This window comes from Protopterus annectens, chromosome 8.part0, assembly GCF_019279795.1.
Source record: "Protopterus annectens isolate FY-2018-M chromosome 8.part0, PAN1.0, whole genome shotgun sequence".
Classification (NCBI taxonomy): Eukaryota; Metazoa; Chordata; order Ceratodontiformes; family Protopteridae; genus Protopterus; species Protopterus annectens.
In genome coordinates, this window is record NC_056741.1 from 1,926,177,166 (window position 1) to 1,926,194,198 (window position 17,033).

At 40.7% G+C, this 17,033-nt stretch overlaps 1 protein-coding gene across 4 annotated transcripts in view; it reads left to right on the forward strand.

Moving 5' to 3' along the window:
- Nucleotides 1–17,033, forward strand: part of LOC122809727 (anillin-like) — a 1,124,352-nt gene that overhangs the window by 736,705 nt on the left and 370,614 nt on the right. The gene's annotated exons all lie outside the window — the stretch shown is intronic.

The following is a 17,033-nucleotide window of genomic DNA, read 5'->3' on the forward strand; positions in this document are numbered from 1 at the left end:
ATTACATGATAATTTCTTTGGTATAGCCAATGGCAATGGGCAATAGCTTTATTTTCTAGTCGCATCATACTTTCTGTGGAAAGTCAACTGCCCAGTGGAAGACTTAGGTCTCTCTTGGAGCCTCGCATATCCCCTTTTTTTGCTTCCCCATCCAGCACCAAGCACAGCTGCTCCTTTTTCCTGATCCATCTCAAGGGTTAGTTACTAAGGGATGCTCTACGCTGTGTCCTTTTGGTTTTTGTATGCATTTCCTCCCATTCCCTGAATTTTCAAATTTCTACACAAAGCCACAGTAATTCTTTGCCCCTCTGTGTTCCAGGCAAGTCTAATTTCACTTGTTCAGGCATCATTAAAGGATACGTCCATGGTTCTCTAGATCCCCACTCAAATCTTGTCATCTTTCCAGGCAGCCTCATCTAGACCTACAGAACCTCAAGCTAACCTCCATGGTTTCTCCAATTCTCATGATGGCAAAGAGTTCTCATCACAGACTGTAATTTGCATCTTTTCTGCTTTGTAAAAACTATCCACTCAAACTTTAGGCGAGTAAATGGAAACTGTTTTCGATACAGGTAACTGAAGAAGGTTTATACCCATTGTCTGTCTCCATTCCAGAAGTTCTACAGTTCATTTCTAATCTGTTTGAGGCTGGCTCCAGCTGCTCTTCAATTGAGGTACAACTGGCATCCACTTCATATTTTCATAACTGTTTCCACAACCACTATCTGACTGCACACAAGCTCTGCAAGGAGTTGGCCTTTTGGCTTGCAATAAAAGTTACCCCTACCCCGACCTTAGTTTTGTACTGAAGACACTTGCCAAAGCCCCTTTTGAGACTGCCTCTTCTAAGTGCATACATTTTTTCCGGGGAAAATGTTTTTCGTTGCAATCCCATTAACCAGTAAAATTTCAGAACTTCACACATTGTGCTCTTCCCATCCATAATTGACAAGGTCAAGGTCTAACTGAGAAGCAACAAATCCTTAATTCCAAACGTGGTATCCGAATCTAAATCCGCTAATCTAGTCACCTGTATTTTTTCCCAATCATTTTAATAAGAGTTGCTTGGATATTAACAGGCATATCAGTCAGAAAACATACTCATTTATTCGTATCCTTTGCTCCCAAACAGGATGGGCAAGGAGGCTTCAATTTAGTGCTTTACAGATGGCTTTCTGACCGTATCTTTGCTTACTCTTCCAGAAATAAATCTTTGTCAATTAAACCATGCACTCATTCAACTAGATCACTTACAGAACCTCTACTGTGAGTGAAATTTGTGCTGCAGCAGTGCAACCTACTTTGTATACCTTCTCCAAATAGTATAAACTGAATATAGTATCCTGGTCTGGTGCTTGTTTTGGACCTAGAGTTCTGAGAAATCTCTGGTGGCATTGTGATATAGCAAGTCAAGTATCTTGAGATTCCATCCCAAGACTCAAATTGAATGGACAGAATGAAATTGGATGTTGGTTATGTACTTACCATTTCCTCTTCATATACTACTCCATCAGATGTAACATCCATCCTTCCTTCCCCCATCCAAACTGTCACCTCATTCCATGAGATCTAGCTGACCGCTCTGCTGTTCCATTTATGATCATAACATCTGTTTCCTTGATCCTATCTTTACCAGCCATCAAACTTGATCTGAGGTTGGTTAGGGCAAAGGGAAATTGTGGGAGGAAAATTCTGAAGGATTTTAAGGCTAAGAGCACTATCAGAAAGCCAGGTTGGATCGAACAAGCAGCTGTAATCAATAGTCGAATTGGACATACTAGGATGAAAATGGCCCAGTCTTTATGGTAAGTATATCACCTCTGTTTTTCTTGTACTCTCCCTTTGGATCTTCCTTGTTCTGTTCTATCAAATGTTTTTTCCTCACCTACAGAACCACATTGATCTGTATCAGTTTTTGACAAAATATTTTCCATTCTCAGCTAATAGACAAAAAGTGTAATCATGGTTTAAAATGAAAGTGGGTCTGTATGAAACACCATCTGAAGGGTCTTCACCTCCTGCGAAACAGCCAACACTATCTTCCAAGATGCTGCTACTCTCCACCACTCATTTTTAATTGTTAAATGAAAAAAAAGCATTCCCGTTCTTTTGCGCATGCTTCCCTTCTAACTTCCAAAATTGTACAGGAAAATAACATCTGTTTCTGTGGACTTCCTGTTTGATACATCACTGTCTCTCAACTATTAATTGTTGACTGTTTTCCTCTAGAGTAGGCATAACTGTCTTCCATAAAATCTCCTCATTTGTACCTTTTCTTGTTTCTTCATTCCTCTCGTTTATACAGATTTTCATAAAATTTCCAAAATAACTCCAGTACCTCTAACTTTGGCTGCAGCCCTTTATACTTTGTTGCCTAGGTCTTCATGTTAAAAGTTTTATGCTCTAAAGTTAATAAAAATAGTTTAACTAGAGCCTTTCTAAAGTCATGCAACTTTTCCAAATCTTCACTTATTTTTTTTCTTGTAGCACTTTGCATTTGCTACTTAACTTGGTCTGTGAGAGTCCCCTTCTGCATTGCTTTAACCTTTCTCAAACCTTAAATTCCTATTTTTTCCCCATGTTTTTCTCTATCTACTCTGTCCATTTTCATTTATCCCTTTCACTAGCAAGCCCCTCTGAAGTAATTTGTCCGCCCTAATAGACTGTCACATCTACTACTAGTTCCTCATAGAAGTAGGAAACTGCCAGTCTCATTTCTTACACCATTACCCTGCATCTTTTTTGTTTTTATTAGTGCATGATCTGGTACAGTTATTCTGTGGGTCTCAATGATTTCAGTTAAATGCATGTGCTCCTGTGAAGTATAATTTGTCCAATATAGCACAGGTTCTACATCTTAGGAATAATATATGGAAATTCTTAATTCCTGCTACTGAACATTGCATCTTCCTTGGCAAATATTCTCATTTCTTCAGGCATCTACCTTCTTTTGTTAAAATTTTCTTACTAGGTCCCCTGATATGTCCTCCCTATTACAACTAGGTTCCAGACACACCCCTAAATAATATCCCCTGCTGGGTGCTTATTTGTCCCAAAATTCTCCTGAGCTCCTCAACTGTAGTTTTAGGTGGAATGTAAATATATGTTAACATAATCCTATGCACAATTCTGAAGATTGGGAAGAAAATTAAAGAAATAATATCCCCAGCTCCTCCCCCTTTCACACAAGCTGCAGTGGCCATCTATACACACTTTTAAGCAGAGCCAGTTTTACACTAGGTGGGGTTCAGGACAGACCACTACTAAACCTGTGTTAAAATCCACATATTCAGTCTTTGGGTGTGAGAGCCACCAAGCCCCAGGAAATTCTGCATATCTTGATGTTCTGTGAATCAGTTTATGCTTATTTTTGAAAGATTGTTTAAATTGAGCAAAATGACAGTCTCAGTTACTCTCATCCAGACATTTCCCACTTCCATCAAGCAGTATAAACCACTTGTGTACAATTCAGATGCACTGGTAGTGATAAAAAGATTGCCATTTAATGCGCTTCATCTTTACTCTACACAAAAACAGTTGCCACACATTAAAGTATTTTGAATTGCTTAGCATAAATCAGTAATCCCACAAAGCCAGAATAATCAGCAAGCAGCGGGCAGCTAGTCATTCTTTTCCAGAGACAGCCCACAATTATAGCTACTTTGCTGTGCATTTCTCACACAGTTACTTTTAGTCAATTTTATTTCACACAAAATACACAATAGTCCTACAAAGACAAATAACTGTTTAAACTGAGCCAACAGTCAGTTGATTTCAGACAGCTCCCACCCTCACCCAGCAGTTAGTGATTTCCTTGTGCACTTTAGATTGTAATAAAAAATGGTGTCCATATATAGCTCTCTTCTGTCCAGAATTGGAAACAAATCCAGAAATGATCTGGGGCACTTTTTAAAGTGTTAATATATTAACTTGGTGACAGGAAAACAAAATAACAACATACATTTTCTGAAGTAAAAGAAGTCTGTATAACTGTTTTTAAACACTCTGTCCTCCCGGAAGTCGAGTGGCGTTCGAAAGATGTGCATGAATGGGCGTGCCTTCTTTGAAGGTTGGGCATTGGGCTGGCACCTCGGCACCGTAAAAATCTACTGCCAATCATTAGCGGACCAGAGTTTCACTGTCGCTACCCCTAACTGGGAAAAGCCAAAAGAAGAACAACATTAAGCTATCACTTAAGACATCGGCACACATACATCAGTAGAAAAAAATTAACCATATTAACATTTTTCATTTACATAATGTAAACAGCACAAACATATGTCAAACATTTGTTTTCTTTATAACAAGTCTCATTTAGTTCAACATTACATAAATTGATCATTTCCTGCCTTCCCTTGAGCATTATTTTGCATGTGTGGTCTGCACAAATTTAATGTAATTTGCTCATTCCCTTTTCTAAAGATCCCGTTTCTAGTTTCTATCTGTTTTGCAGTATTTAATACTTCAGATACATTTGGTTTAGATTTGGCTTTCCTTTTTCTAGTAACTGCTTTTTGGCATCCAGTGAAGTTAAATTGAATACAGCCTTACTATGTCAAAGCAATTCAGACAGTGTCCCATCTCAAAAGTATTGTTTTATTAGTTGCAACCTTTGCTCGTTTAATATTTCTGACAGAGTATTCTGTAGGGAATTTTTTAAAATCTGTTAGCTCATTACTCTCTCAAAAAATGTTCCCAGTGACCTTTTTCTTTCCCAGTCGCACCTCCAGCACTTGCTATCTACCGGAGGAAAATACTTTGAAATTGTCTTGGGGTATACAAGTACCGATGCAAAGACTTACAAACAAAAATCCCAAACCTTCTGGTCTTTTGTCACATGCTTGGGAGCCATAAATATGTCCTCCCATTGTTCTCTATTAATTTTCCAGTCTGTCTTCCTAATGTTTTCTTACTACCTCTGATTGACTCTTATAGTCATCATGCAGTATTTTATATGCCCTACTAATTATCCAGTTTTTAACTGCAGCTTTCACTATAGATTCTACTAAGTCTTAGCAGAACAGGTCTTTTACATAGGACTCCCCTTTCTCTTTGCCTTTACCTGTAATTCATCATTCCCTGGTGGGGAAGACAGTCTCTTACCTACAGTCCAAACTACATCTTGGCTTCAATTCACTCTTACCTTTTCCACTCTTATTTGCTGCCATTACCTTGGTTCCTTTGTCACTTTTCCACATTAAATTCCAGCCCCCTCTTGGCTATTTTCTGTACCCATACTTGCAGTCATCCTTATTGGCAAAATCTCCTTTCTCCATTCCCAATCTAGCTTAGTTAGAATACTAGCAAATTTATAAATATAATATTTTGGTATTGGTTTTCATTGAAAATCCCACTCTTCTTTCTTGACACCACCCCCCCCCCCACTTCATCTTCCCTTTCCAGTTTGAATTATATCCTTCTGCTTGTGTTTATATGAGGATTAACTGTGTTGCTGTGAAATATCCATTCAAATCAGGTTATCCTAAGCCACCTTATTCGATTGGGATGGTAAATGTATCCCACATAACCCTTGCACCCTTCCCCCAAGATATATTTCTTCAACTCTATTTCCAGAACATCTTCCCTGGTTGATTAAAAATGTGCCTGACCTGCACATAAAAACATTTTCAGTGCTTATTTTACTAACCATATCCATAAACAAGAGCTTTAAGTTTCTCAGTTTTCTTTATCTTTTGGTTTGGTCTCTTTCCACATATCCTTAGCTGCCGTAACAGAAGCATTTTAATCTATACTCTGAAATACTTCATCTAATATTGTCCCCATACATATGGCATAGGTTATGAACACAGTTGCGTGGATGCATAATTTATGGCTATAGCCTTTGTTTTATCTTAATTTTATGTCCAGAAAAGACTTGAAACTGTCTCAAAATGTTGCACAAGATGTCCTGTAACTCTGTGTAATCCACCATCTTTTCTGCCCAAATCCACAGTTTTTTGGAGAGACGGAGTCGATTTTGAGGCAGCAACATTAACAGATAAGAGGTATGTGGCCATTGACTGTATTTTATCTCTGTTCCTTGCAGAGTAACCACTCAATAAAGTATTGTGATTGCTTTACACAAATCACATTAATCCTGCAAGTGCACACTAGTGCCTTAAAGCTAGATTGACTATTTAAATTAGAAAACTTCATCCAAATAACAGTAATTCTGCAAAATCAGAATAAGCAAAGCAGCCCTTAAGTCACATTATCCCATGTACAGGCCAGCTTTTTTTGTGTGTTAGTCCAATATACTTTACTAGAACAGCAAATTTTGCATCGGCATGTATTTTGTGAGGAATAAGAAGCATGAAACCCCAGTGTCTGCCATTTTCAACTGACTGTAATTCTTGATGATTTACCAGAAAGTTAAAATTTACAGGGGAGTGGGCAAGCATTTCAGACAAAATCAGATGTTTGGCAAAATAAGGGATAGTGGCAAATTATGGTATAACTCATCCATCCTCAATATTTGGTTGCCTGCCAGTAACATTATTTAAAAAAAATACCTTACAGCTTTTTCTTCATGCTGCTGATATTTCCACACAGTTTCAAAGTTGACTAGCTTTGTTCTGTCCATGATCTACCTGATTTGTTGTGTAGATAGTGGGAGGGATGGAACAGAAGGGTCTACCAACACATCCACCCCTGGCACTCAACTGCTATGGCTAAAGGAAAAAGGATACTTGCATGCCATGTACTTATTTGTCTAAAGTAAAGAAATGCTGTGTTTCTGTACGAAAATAAGTACTGGAAAAATACCCTTACCAAAATGGTGCCCTAGGTGGCCACCTAGTTCGCTTGTATGGAAGAGCAGCCATGAAGTCGCATATACCACTGGTGACTGTATAGTTTTAAGATATTCTCTTAAGTCTGGGAGAAGACCTAAGCCGCCTCGAGCCATGGGCAATATTAGCTTTCCTAAATTAACCCTTGCCCTCTTGCCTTCCCAAAAGAATTTTTCTGTTACTTCATATGTCCTCTTCAGGTTGATAGAATTACTTTTCAGAAAATAGAACCCAAAGGAGCCAAAAGCATCTTTATTGCTTGTATCTTATCCTTTTCCATTAGCATCGTCTTCCACAGGTACATGTCAACTTACTGAAAGGCAATACACCGAAAGTTATACAGAGTTTACAAGATCATAATGCTAATATCCAAATACTTACTCCCCTATCCAATAAGTTGTCCTGTACCAATTTTCTACACCCTAATTTTCTTAAGATTGTCTAGTCCTCTATCTTATCTCACTGCTATTTATACAAACACCTACATATCTCATTCTGTTATGTCCTAAGAGACACTAGTGATGCTGTATTAATAGGAGGGGTTTAAAACCTAGTTTACTCCACTGGCTTTGGTTTTGTGTTCATTAATTTTATACCCTCAGTGGGCGGCCACGGTGGTGCAGTGGTTAGCATTGCCGCCTCACAGCAAGAGGTTCTCCGGTTCGATCCTCGGCTGGGGTGCCTTCTGTCAGTCTGCATGTCCTCCCTGTGGTTGCGTGGGTTTCCTCCGGGTGCTCCGGTTTCCTCCCACATCCCAAAGACATGCTGCAGGTGGATTGGACACTCTAAATTGGCCCTAGGTGTGCGTGTGAGTGTGCCTTCTGTGGAAGGTTGGGCACCGGGCTGGCAACTCGACACCGTAAAACTCCACTGCCATTCAATGTGCGGACAGGTGATCCGCTGTGGCGACCCCTACCCGGGATAAAGCCGAAAGAAGAAGAAGAAGAATTTTATACCCTCAGTGTCTCTACAATTGCTTTAAAAGTTTAAACAAATATGTGTTGCCTGATTCTGTTAAGTATAGCTCATAAGTATAACTACGTTCCTGTGAGGTTTTTACCTTGGTGACCAAAGGTTCAAAATATACAGCCAAAAGTGTGGGGGTGGATATTCTTATTCTGTTACCCCTTGCTAATCTTAACTTTGTTGATAGTAGCTCCTAATTCCTTATACGTGCCTCTGAGTCCTCTTAAATGGCTCTTATCTAATTATTCCATTTTCTCTGGGAGGCCAGATGCCCTTAATACTGTCTATATAAATTCCCAGCTGACCCAGTCAAGTGCATTTTCAGCATTCAGACCTACTAGTAGCTTCAACTTTCTTCATTTGTTATGCTTCTTTGAATCATTATTGCCTTGATGATATGTCTGTCCTCAATGGGCCTCATTTGATCCATGTAATTTTCTTGCCAATCTCTTTGCAACTGCTATAATAAATAATTCTTATTCATTTTTTAAAATCAAGATTGGCCAGTATGATCCAGGATCAGCTTAGGGTCTTAAGCACTGCTTTTTTATGATCCTGGTACCTCTACTCCTCCAAATATGTTAAATGCTAAACCTTTGCTAGGGTCTTGCTTGCAATTTCCAAACCTCAGTGGGGAAGCCCATCCAAACATGATGAGTTTCTTGCGGCTTGATCATGAATGACCCTTTTGATTTCTTATTTGTTAATCTATGGAGTAAATCTTTCTACTTCAGGTTCCCTTACTCTGGTAAACCTAAGTCTTCCATGACTCTGTTCACTGCTTGCTCCACTCCCAAACTCATTTCTTCCCCTTTGTATACATTTTTATAATATATTTTCATGGTCTTTAAAATATAAACACTTGGCATCTCTCTCCATTTGTTTTAATTGGGTCTCAATATATGTTCTTTCCACCTTCTGTCTGAGTTTTTGTGCCAGTAACTTGAGACTTTGGATTACTTTCTAGAAATGATTGCCTAATTGTAATGCAATTGTGTGTGAATGTTATCCAAATATCCCACTCTCTGTATCTTGGCTGTCTGCAGCTGTTCTTGATTCTACTTTGTAGATACCAGCATATGTCATCAAATCCTTTGCTAAGAAGACATTCCCGGCCCCCTGCACTTCCCAGTTTAAGCTGCGTGCAGAGAGAAAGCACAACCTGAAAGACTAATAATGAAATAAAGACTTGCTTGTTATGCAGAAAAGAATCTTGCCACGCCAGTAATGTTTGAACACCAGACTGTCTACACAGACAAAGAGCAGTTAGGTAATAAGCACCCACTGCAAAGGGCCTTCGCTTGTATCATTTGATGCACACCTTTTCTGTATACCTAATTATGAACAACCTGTCCATTGTACAATGTTTGGGAAAAATCTCAAGTAGAAAAATGTAAACCACCCTGGGATGTCAATGCAAGAACACAAGTAAGTGTTCAGAGGGCAATCTGAAGCATCGAGGTGTCAGAGGGCCTGTCTTCAGAATAAAATAAGGAACAGTAATGCCGTTCAAACTTTGAGGCAGGCATTATCTAATGCTCACAGTGAAGCCTTCCAGTTGCTGAAGTTCAGATGCTCTTCGTGTTTCACTGTTGCAGTCATCACATTTGGGTTATCTGCCTGCAGGTAGCCCTCAACTGGCCTGAATACCAGAGTCTTTGGATTTCTGTCTCGGATGCTGTCCCTTCTTCCTTGATGTCAGGTCGTCAGAGGTATAAAACATGCAGTCGACACCATTACATCAGTCTTTCTTGCCGTGCGGTGCCTGAACAGTAGCAGTTCGCAAGTGTCGGTCGTCCGACTCCTGAAATTTGTGTTTTCGAGTTTCAGACCCGAAGTCTTCAAAAAAGCTAAGTACCCCGTTGATCCTTTTTCTTGCTCTAAACCGATGTCAGTAAAAGTTAATAATTGTCTTACCTGTGGAAATCAAATACCTCATAGAGATTTTCATTACTACTACATCCCTTGTTTAGGCCCAGACCACGACTTCCCTCATCAGTTTTGTGCTTTGTTCAACGTCCAAACTATTTGTCGTTGGGCTATTTTTGCAGCTAATTACTTTTGTACTCATTCTGCGTACTCTGAAATGGCTTCATCAAGCCATCCGACTACTGATATTCTGATAAATGTAAGGAGAAAGACAGACAGACTGCATAGGTCCAAAACTGACGCCGACATTTCCGTTAAGCTAGTCGCCAGTCCGCCGGTACTCAGTGAGCCAATTTCGGAGCCCCTGCTACTGCTGATTCGTAGGACTCTACTGAGACCCATTCAGAGTCCGGTATGCCACAAAATGCTTCGACTATGGAACCTGTGGATGTTTCTACCTTGGATGGGTCTGGAGCCGCTGTGCAGGCACCAGTTTCTGAGGGGTGTAGTCAGGCCTACAGACATTCATATTAAACCAACGCCATCGTTTTCATCCAGGCCAAAAACTCACACCACACCTAGAAAACCGATGACCAAACCACAGACTCGGGCCCATATGCCTAAAAAACAAATGCTTAGAATGGCCAAAGACCTTATTACCTTAATGAGGGGAAGCCAGCCTTCCTCCTCTGAGACCTAGAACTGATTTTCTTTCTGATTCTTCTGATCAGGAAAATGATAGTTCTGCTCCTTCTGATTACCAGGATTTGGCCTTATCTACTTATGAGGATTCTGGTGCAGAAGATTCTATTCCCTCTGCTTCCCCTCCAGAGGATTTTTATTCCGGTGAAACCTTGCACACTCTTAGGGAGCATTTCTGCTGGAAAAGCCAGGATTACTCAGAGTCCAAAAAGAGACTTGGGGAATTCTTACTACTACCTCAACACAGGCCTTTAGCTATCCCTCCTGTTCTGGACATTGTAGATGATGCTTTTTTGGAATCTAGCCTTACCCCAGACAATTTACCTCCAGCTCCCAGCAAACCCGACAAGTACTACAGAGTACCTGACTCTCACAAGTTCCTCTTCAAGAATCCTTCTGCGGATCCAGAGACCATTTCCCAAGGACCAAAAGGCATTAAGGCTACTGCTGCCAAAAATCCTACCCCTTCTGATAGAGATTCTAGAACCTTAGACAGATATAGTTAGAAAGTATACACTTCTGCTGCTTTGGCCATTAGGGCTTTAAATTGCAAGTTTCATATGTTAAGGTATCAGCAGCATGTTATGGGGCTACTTAAACAGAAAATTATGTTGATTCATGACTGTATACTGAACACAAAGAATTACAGGATTTAATGCATTTTGCAGAAGAAGTTGGTAAATATAATTTGCAATGTGGTTTTGACACTTTAGAAGCATCTTGCAGGGTTGCTGTCACTGGGTCTGTAATTAGAAGGCATGCCTGGCTTAAGGAACAAAACGTGCCAGATCATGTAAAAGCTAAAGTACTGGATGCTCCCTTAAACCAACACCGCCTTTTTGCAACAAAGCAGAAGTCCTCAAAAGTATGGAGGAAAAATCTAAATCTATGCTAACTGTTAACGATTTCCTACAAATGCAGCCTCCTAGATTCAATAGGCATTGACCTTCTAAGAATTGGTCCTTTCCAGTCCCTTCTAGGCCTTCTCAGTCCAAACCCAGGAACAGCAGACCACCTAGGCTACAGTCTCGGGCTACGCACAGACCTAAACAGTGGGGGGCTCCCACTTCCAAAGCAAGGAGTAGTAAGCCATCCCTCTACGGAAAAATGGCACAGTGACCCTAACCTTAACCCTTCCAAGCTCTGCTCAACTACCTGCCCCTATAGGAGGAAAGCTCACCTTGCATGCAAAAATCTGGGAACCCATTACCCAGGACAAATGGGTTTTGAACAGTTTCCAAAGGACACAGATTCCACTTCCACGCACTACCAACCCCAAATGGTTGGCCAGACCTACCTCCAAACCAATATGTGGAGGCCCAACAGCAGGTTCTCTCTCTTCTAAATATCAGGGCTATTCAACCTGTCCTAGCAGAACCAAGGGGACAAGGTTTTTATTCCAGACTTCTTCTGGTACCCCGAAAAGACAACTCCTGGCATCCCATCCTGGACCTCTCTATTCTCAACACCTTTCTGGTAGTTCCAAAATTCAAAATGCTAACTCTGCAACAGCTTCTTCTCATGCTAGCCAAGGATGCCTGGCTGGCAACCCTAGACTTAAAGGAAGCTTACCTCCATATCCCAATAAGGGAATCTTGCAGGAAATGCCTACGCTTCAGGGCAGGCTCCATGCACTATTAGTTCTCTGCACTTCCCTTTTCCCAGGGTATTCACAAAGTGTCTAGCGCCAACCATTGCATTTTGCAGGCAGAGAAATATTCAAATATACCCATACTTGGATGATTGTCTTATTCAGGCAGAAAGCCAGGACTTGCTATTACACCACCTGTCATTCATAAAGAAACTTCTAACCTCTCTGGGGTACACCATCAATGAAAATAAATCTCACCTAGTACCCTGCCAACAGATTGTATTCCTGGGAGCAAGCTTGAACACAACTTCCCAGTTGGCATTTCTCACTCTGGAGAAACAAGTTTATTTGACAACCTACTTCAAACTATTGGCCACAAAACCCCAGCTATCTGCAAGGAAAATACAGCAAGCCCTGGGTTCATGGCCGCTTGCATTTTACTAATTCCATATGCAAGACTGCATATGAGGAAACTCCAATGGTATCTAAAAAGTCTGTGGTGTCAACATTCTCAGAACCTGGAAACAATGATTTCCATCACTTCTGGTATGAGGACAGAGTTCCTTTGGTGGGCAGAGACCTGCTACCACAACGAAGGACTCCCTTTCACTCTACCCTCTGCCACCCAAACCCTAACAGCACACACATTAGACTATGCATGGGGGGCTCACATGGCAGGGCACTGCATTCAGGGCAGATGGAAACCAAGACAGATGCACCTGCATATCAATCAAAAAGAAATGATAGCTGTACAGAATGCTCTGACAGCTTTCAAAGACCATATTCTTCCAGGACAACTATTGGTAAAAACAGATGACACCACAGTTATGGGGTACATAAACAAGCAGGAGGAACTCACTCATACCCTCTCTGCAGACTAGCCATGGCTCTGTGGAACGCAGCCTTGAGCTACCAAGTACACCTGCAAGCTCAATTCCTGCCAGGCAAACTAAATTCACTGGCAGACAACCTAAGCAGAAATCTCATGGACCCATACGAATGGAAACTAGAACCCAAAATATTCAACCTCTTGAGGAACAAATGGGGGACTCCAGAGGTAGACCTGTTTGCCTCCCCTCAAAACTACCAATTGCACAAATTCTGCACACAAACTCCCCACAGCCAAGCTTGGAAAGTGGATGCCCTGTCCTTCACCTGGGAAAGCCTCTCAGTTTATGCCTTTCCCCCTCTGCCTCTGCTCTCGAAGGTCTTACTAAAGATCAAACAGAACAAGCCAAGGACGATGCTGATTGCTCCAGACTGGCCACGCCAACACTGGTAGTCCCTCTTGCACAGTATGACACTGCTACAACCATGGCACCTGCCACAGACCCCTTCCCTGCTGTCCCAGCAGGCAGGCCAGATTCTGCACCCTCAGCTGCAAACCCTGAACCTTACAGCCTGGCTAATTCCTTGAGCTCTCCCCTAGCATCCCTCAGTAAGCAGGTACTGGATGTCATTCTGGAGGCAAGGAGGCCTAGTACTAGAAAATCCTACGCTGAAAAGTGGAAAAGATACTGTTCCTGGAGCCTAGCTCAGGGGATGGGCACAGCGGTGCCCAGTTTACCTCATATTCTACAGTGCTTAACAGAAATGCTCCACAAGGGCCTGTCCTTCTTGTTAATTAAAATTCAATTCATGCCTTTGCCATTATAATACTGAGCCACCCCTCTTCTGTCACTCCTTGCTAAAGCAATTCCTTAGAGGGGCCAAAAATTTAAGACCCCCAAGGAGAGCTCCCACTCCAGCCTGGGGCCTTATCTTTGTATTGGAAAAGTTCACCCCCCCCCCCCCTTTGAACCAGCTGCTACAGCAGAGCTGAAATTCATTTCTTGGAAAACAGCCTTCCTTCTAGCCATTACTTCAGCTAGAAGAGCATCTGAATTACAGGCCCTCGTGGCAGTGGAACACTTCATTATCTTCCATGCGGACAGGGTTCCCCTCAGGACTAATCCTTCCTTTATACACAAGGTGGTGTCTTCTGTGGCCCTAAATCAGTCCATTCATTTGCATACTTTTTTCACCGATCCACAAAACAAAGGGGAACGAATACTGCACTCTTTGGACGTGCACAGACTACCTAGATTCTATTTGGACAGGACTAAGCCTATCAGAAAATCTGAACAGCTGCTAGTTAGCTTTGCGGCAGGGGCAGAGGGGAAGGCTATTTCATAGCAAACCATTTCCAAATGGATAGCCCATTGCATCCATTTCTGCTACAAGCACCATGGAAAACTTACCCCACAGGGGATAAGATCGCATTCCACCAGGGCTGCATCTACCTCTGTGGCATTTCTGAGAGGGGTCCCTACCAGGGATATCCTAGAAGCTACCTAAAGCTCTGTACATACCTTCACCAAGCATTACCACTTGCCTATCTTTTCTAAATCCAGAGCTGGATTTGCCACTGCAGTCTTGTAGGGATTAATAGCTGGCCCTAATGCTCTCTAACGTCCCCCTCTCTTCCTTAGATTTGGGAATCAACCCAAATGTGATGACTGCAGCAGTGAAACACGGAGAACATAGTACAGTTGTGTACACTTACCATAAATGTAGATGTTCGAGTGTATTCACTGTTGCAGTCCTGGTTACCCTCCCTCCAGCCCCCTGACTTCTCTTGCCTCTACCTTTCCTTCTTGTTTGACATATATTATATCATATGTATTTGCTTTTTGCTGGGGGTGTACCATACCATATAATAGCTTCCTATTGTGGGGGCACCTGACATCTGGGGCAAGAAAAACTGATGTAATGGCATCGGCTGCATGTTTTATACCCCTGACGACCTGTCATTAAGGAAGAAGCGACAGCATCCGACGCAGAAATCCAAAGATTCTGGTATTCAGGCTGGCTAAGGGCTACCTGCAGGCAGATAACCCAAATGTGATGACTGCAACAGTGAATACACTCGAACATCTGCATTTATGGTAAGTGTACACAACTGTACTTTTTGTCCACCCATATCAGATGGTGAGATCTGAGCCATTACCCATAATCCCCAAATCATTCAAATGTCAGCTCGTGAGTTGGAAAGAGAAGCAGCTTTTGGAAATACTTTGAAAATGTTACATAGCTTCCAGCTTTGAATCTTATAGCCCTGGGATGCCCTCCCATGTGCAACCCCCGCCAAATGTGCCATATTTTGAGAAAATTCAGAGCTGAGCTAAGCTGTAACTAAATTAGTCATTGCAGAGGGCCTTCTGATTAGCTGACATCAAGCATACATCTATTGTACATGCAAATGTGCTCCATAGTATCTGCATAATAGTTTATATGGTGTTCAAAATAAGTATTTATCAAAAATGAATATAGAAAGGAGCCTAATTACAAGGCATTACCTAGAAAGTCTGACTGAAGCTCGTAGTAAAGCAAACAAAAGCAAAAAGTAAATACAAACCCGTTGAAGGGTTGAGATTCATGCAGCTTAGGAATGAAATGTCTATGCATTAGTTATGTCTGAAAAAGTTTTTCTCAAATGAATAAAACATTTAAATGTGAGATATGATAGTTTCTGGTAAACCAGTTTTATGCAGTTGTTTTAACACAATTATTACAATAGCTGTACAAGAATTTAAATGTTTAAATATAAGTAAAACCATGTTTTAAATGATTATGTAGGTTAATATGAGTGGATATTACTAAAAAAAAGTATATAATTAGCTTGTAAATTACTGCTTCCATGACTTTATTAGCATGTGTGAAGTACTCTTACCAGGACAGTTAAGTGTTTTTGTTCACTGACATAAGAATAAATTAGTACCATAAAACAGTAGAATGGGGCTTAAAATTCCCAATGAATTTATGAATGATTTGGGAAAGGTTTTTAGTACTATATGTATGACAACTAGTTGTAGCAAAACTGCTGCATGATGCTAAATGCACAATAGATGAAGGAAGGAACCAACCTCTGTTTAAATATATAAACAAGTCTTGTAAATTTTTTTGTAAATTGATCATACTTCATTACATCTACCAGGATGAAACAGTCAAGCAGATGAGATGCTTCTCTAAATTTCTCAGGCATGGGGATTGACCTGTCTGTAAAAAGTCTAATTTTCAGTGAGAGATTCTCATTGTTGGCAATGTTTGTTTTGGGGTGGTGAATTTTCTTCTGCATTGATGCACAAAAGTCCATGTTTTTATCAGCCTGAAGTAATATGGTTAATTAACTAGGTTCGTCTTAAGTATTTTTGTTGTAAGCTGTGGAAGTTTTTTTTTTTTTTTTTTTTTTTTTCTCCAAAGTACAGTTGACACATCGAAGTTGGAGGGGTCAGTCTGGGGAAAAGTACAGTCCTCATGCTTTTTTTTTGTCTGTTTAGTGATGACAATGTTTTATAGCATTTCTTTCTCTGTAGAATTTGTCCCCTTCTTTGTCACTTACATGTGACACTTGCGGTGCATGAAGTTATGTAGGGGTCTTGTAAATGGTTTTATTTATTGAGCAGCGATGCTCATACCTTGGGAATGATTACAGTCCTAACGTGAGGGGTTATGTTATAAGCATTAAACATACAGAACCAGATTGTTTTGTGGTGTTTTCTGCCTGATAGACAGCAGTGCTAGTCCAGCAAAACATTTTAAATTCATTACAGAACTTTAAATTTCATATTTGTGGGGCCAAATTCATGTGCTTAGGTAGACTAGAAGTGGTTGTCTTTTTGGTTCTGTAATATACATTGTGATGATGCTGTAAGACAGTGATAGCAAACCTTTTGGGTTAGGTGTGTCAAAAATTTGGAAAATGCCTAACTTCACTCTGTTGTTGTCCCCCCCCCCAAAACAAAATAAAAATACTAAATAAATAAATATAAAACAGCATAGCTCTCAATGCATCAGGATAAATCTCAACAGAATCCGGGACAAATCTAGAAATGAGACACATGGACATTTTTAAACTACTAGTACTATTAATTTGAGACACTGACAGAAAAAAATGAATGTGAATTAATATACATTTTCTGAAGTAAAACAAGTTTGTGTAACAAATCACAAGTTTTAGGAGGGATTATGAGTGACAGCTGAGAGGAATGTAAAAGAGCACACACTTAGAAATACAGACTACTTGCCCTTTGCAGAAGTGTAACCATGAAGAGAACACTCCCCTTTGCAGACTC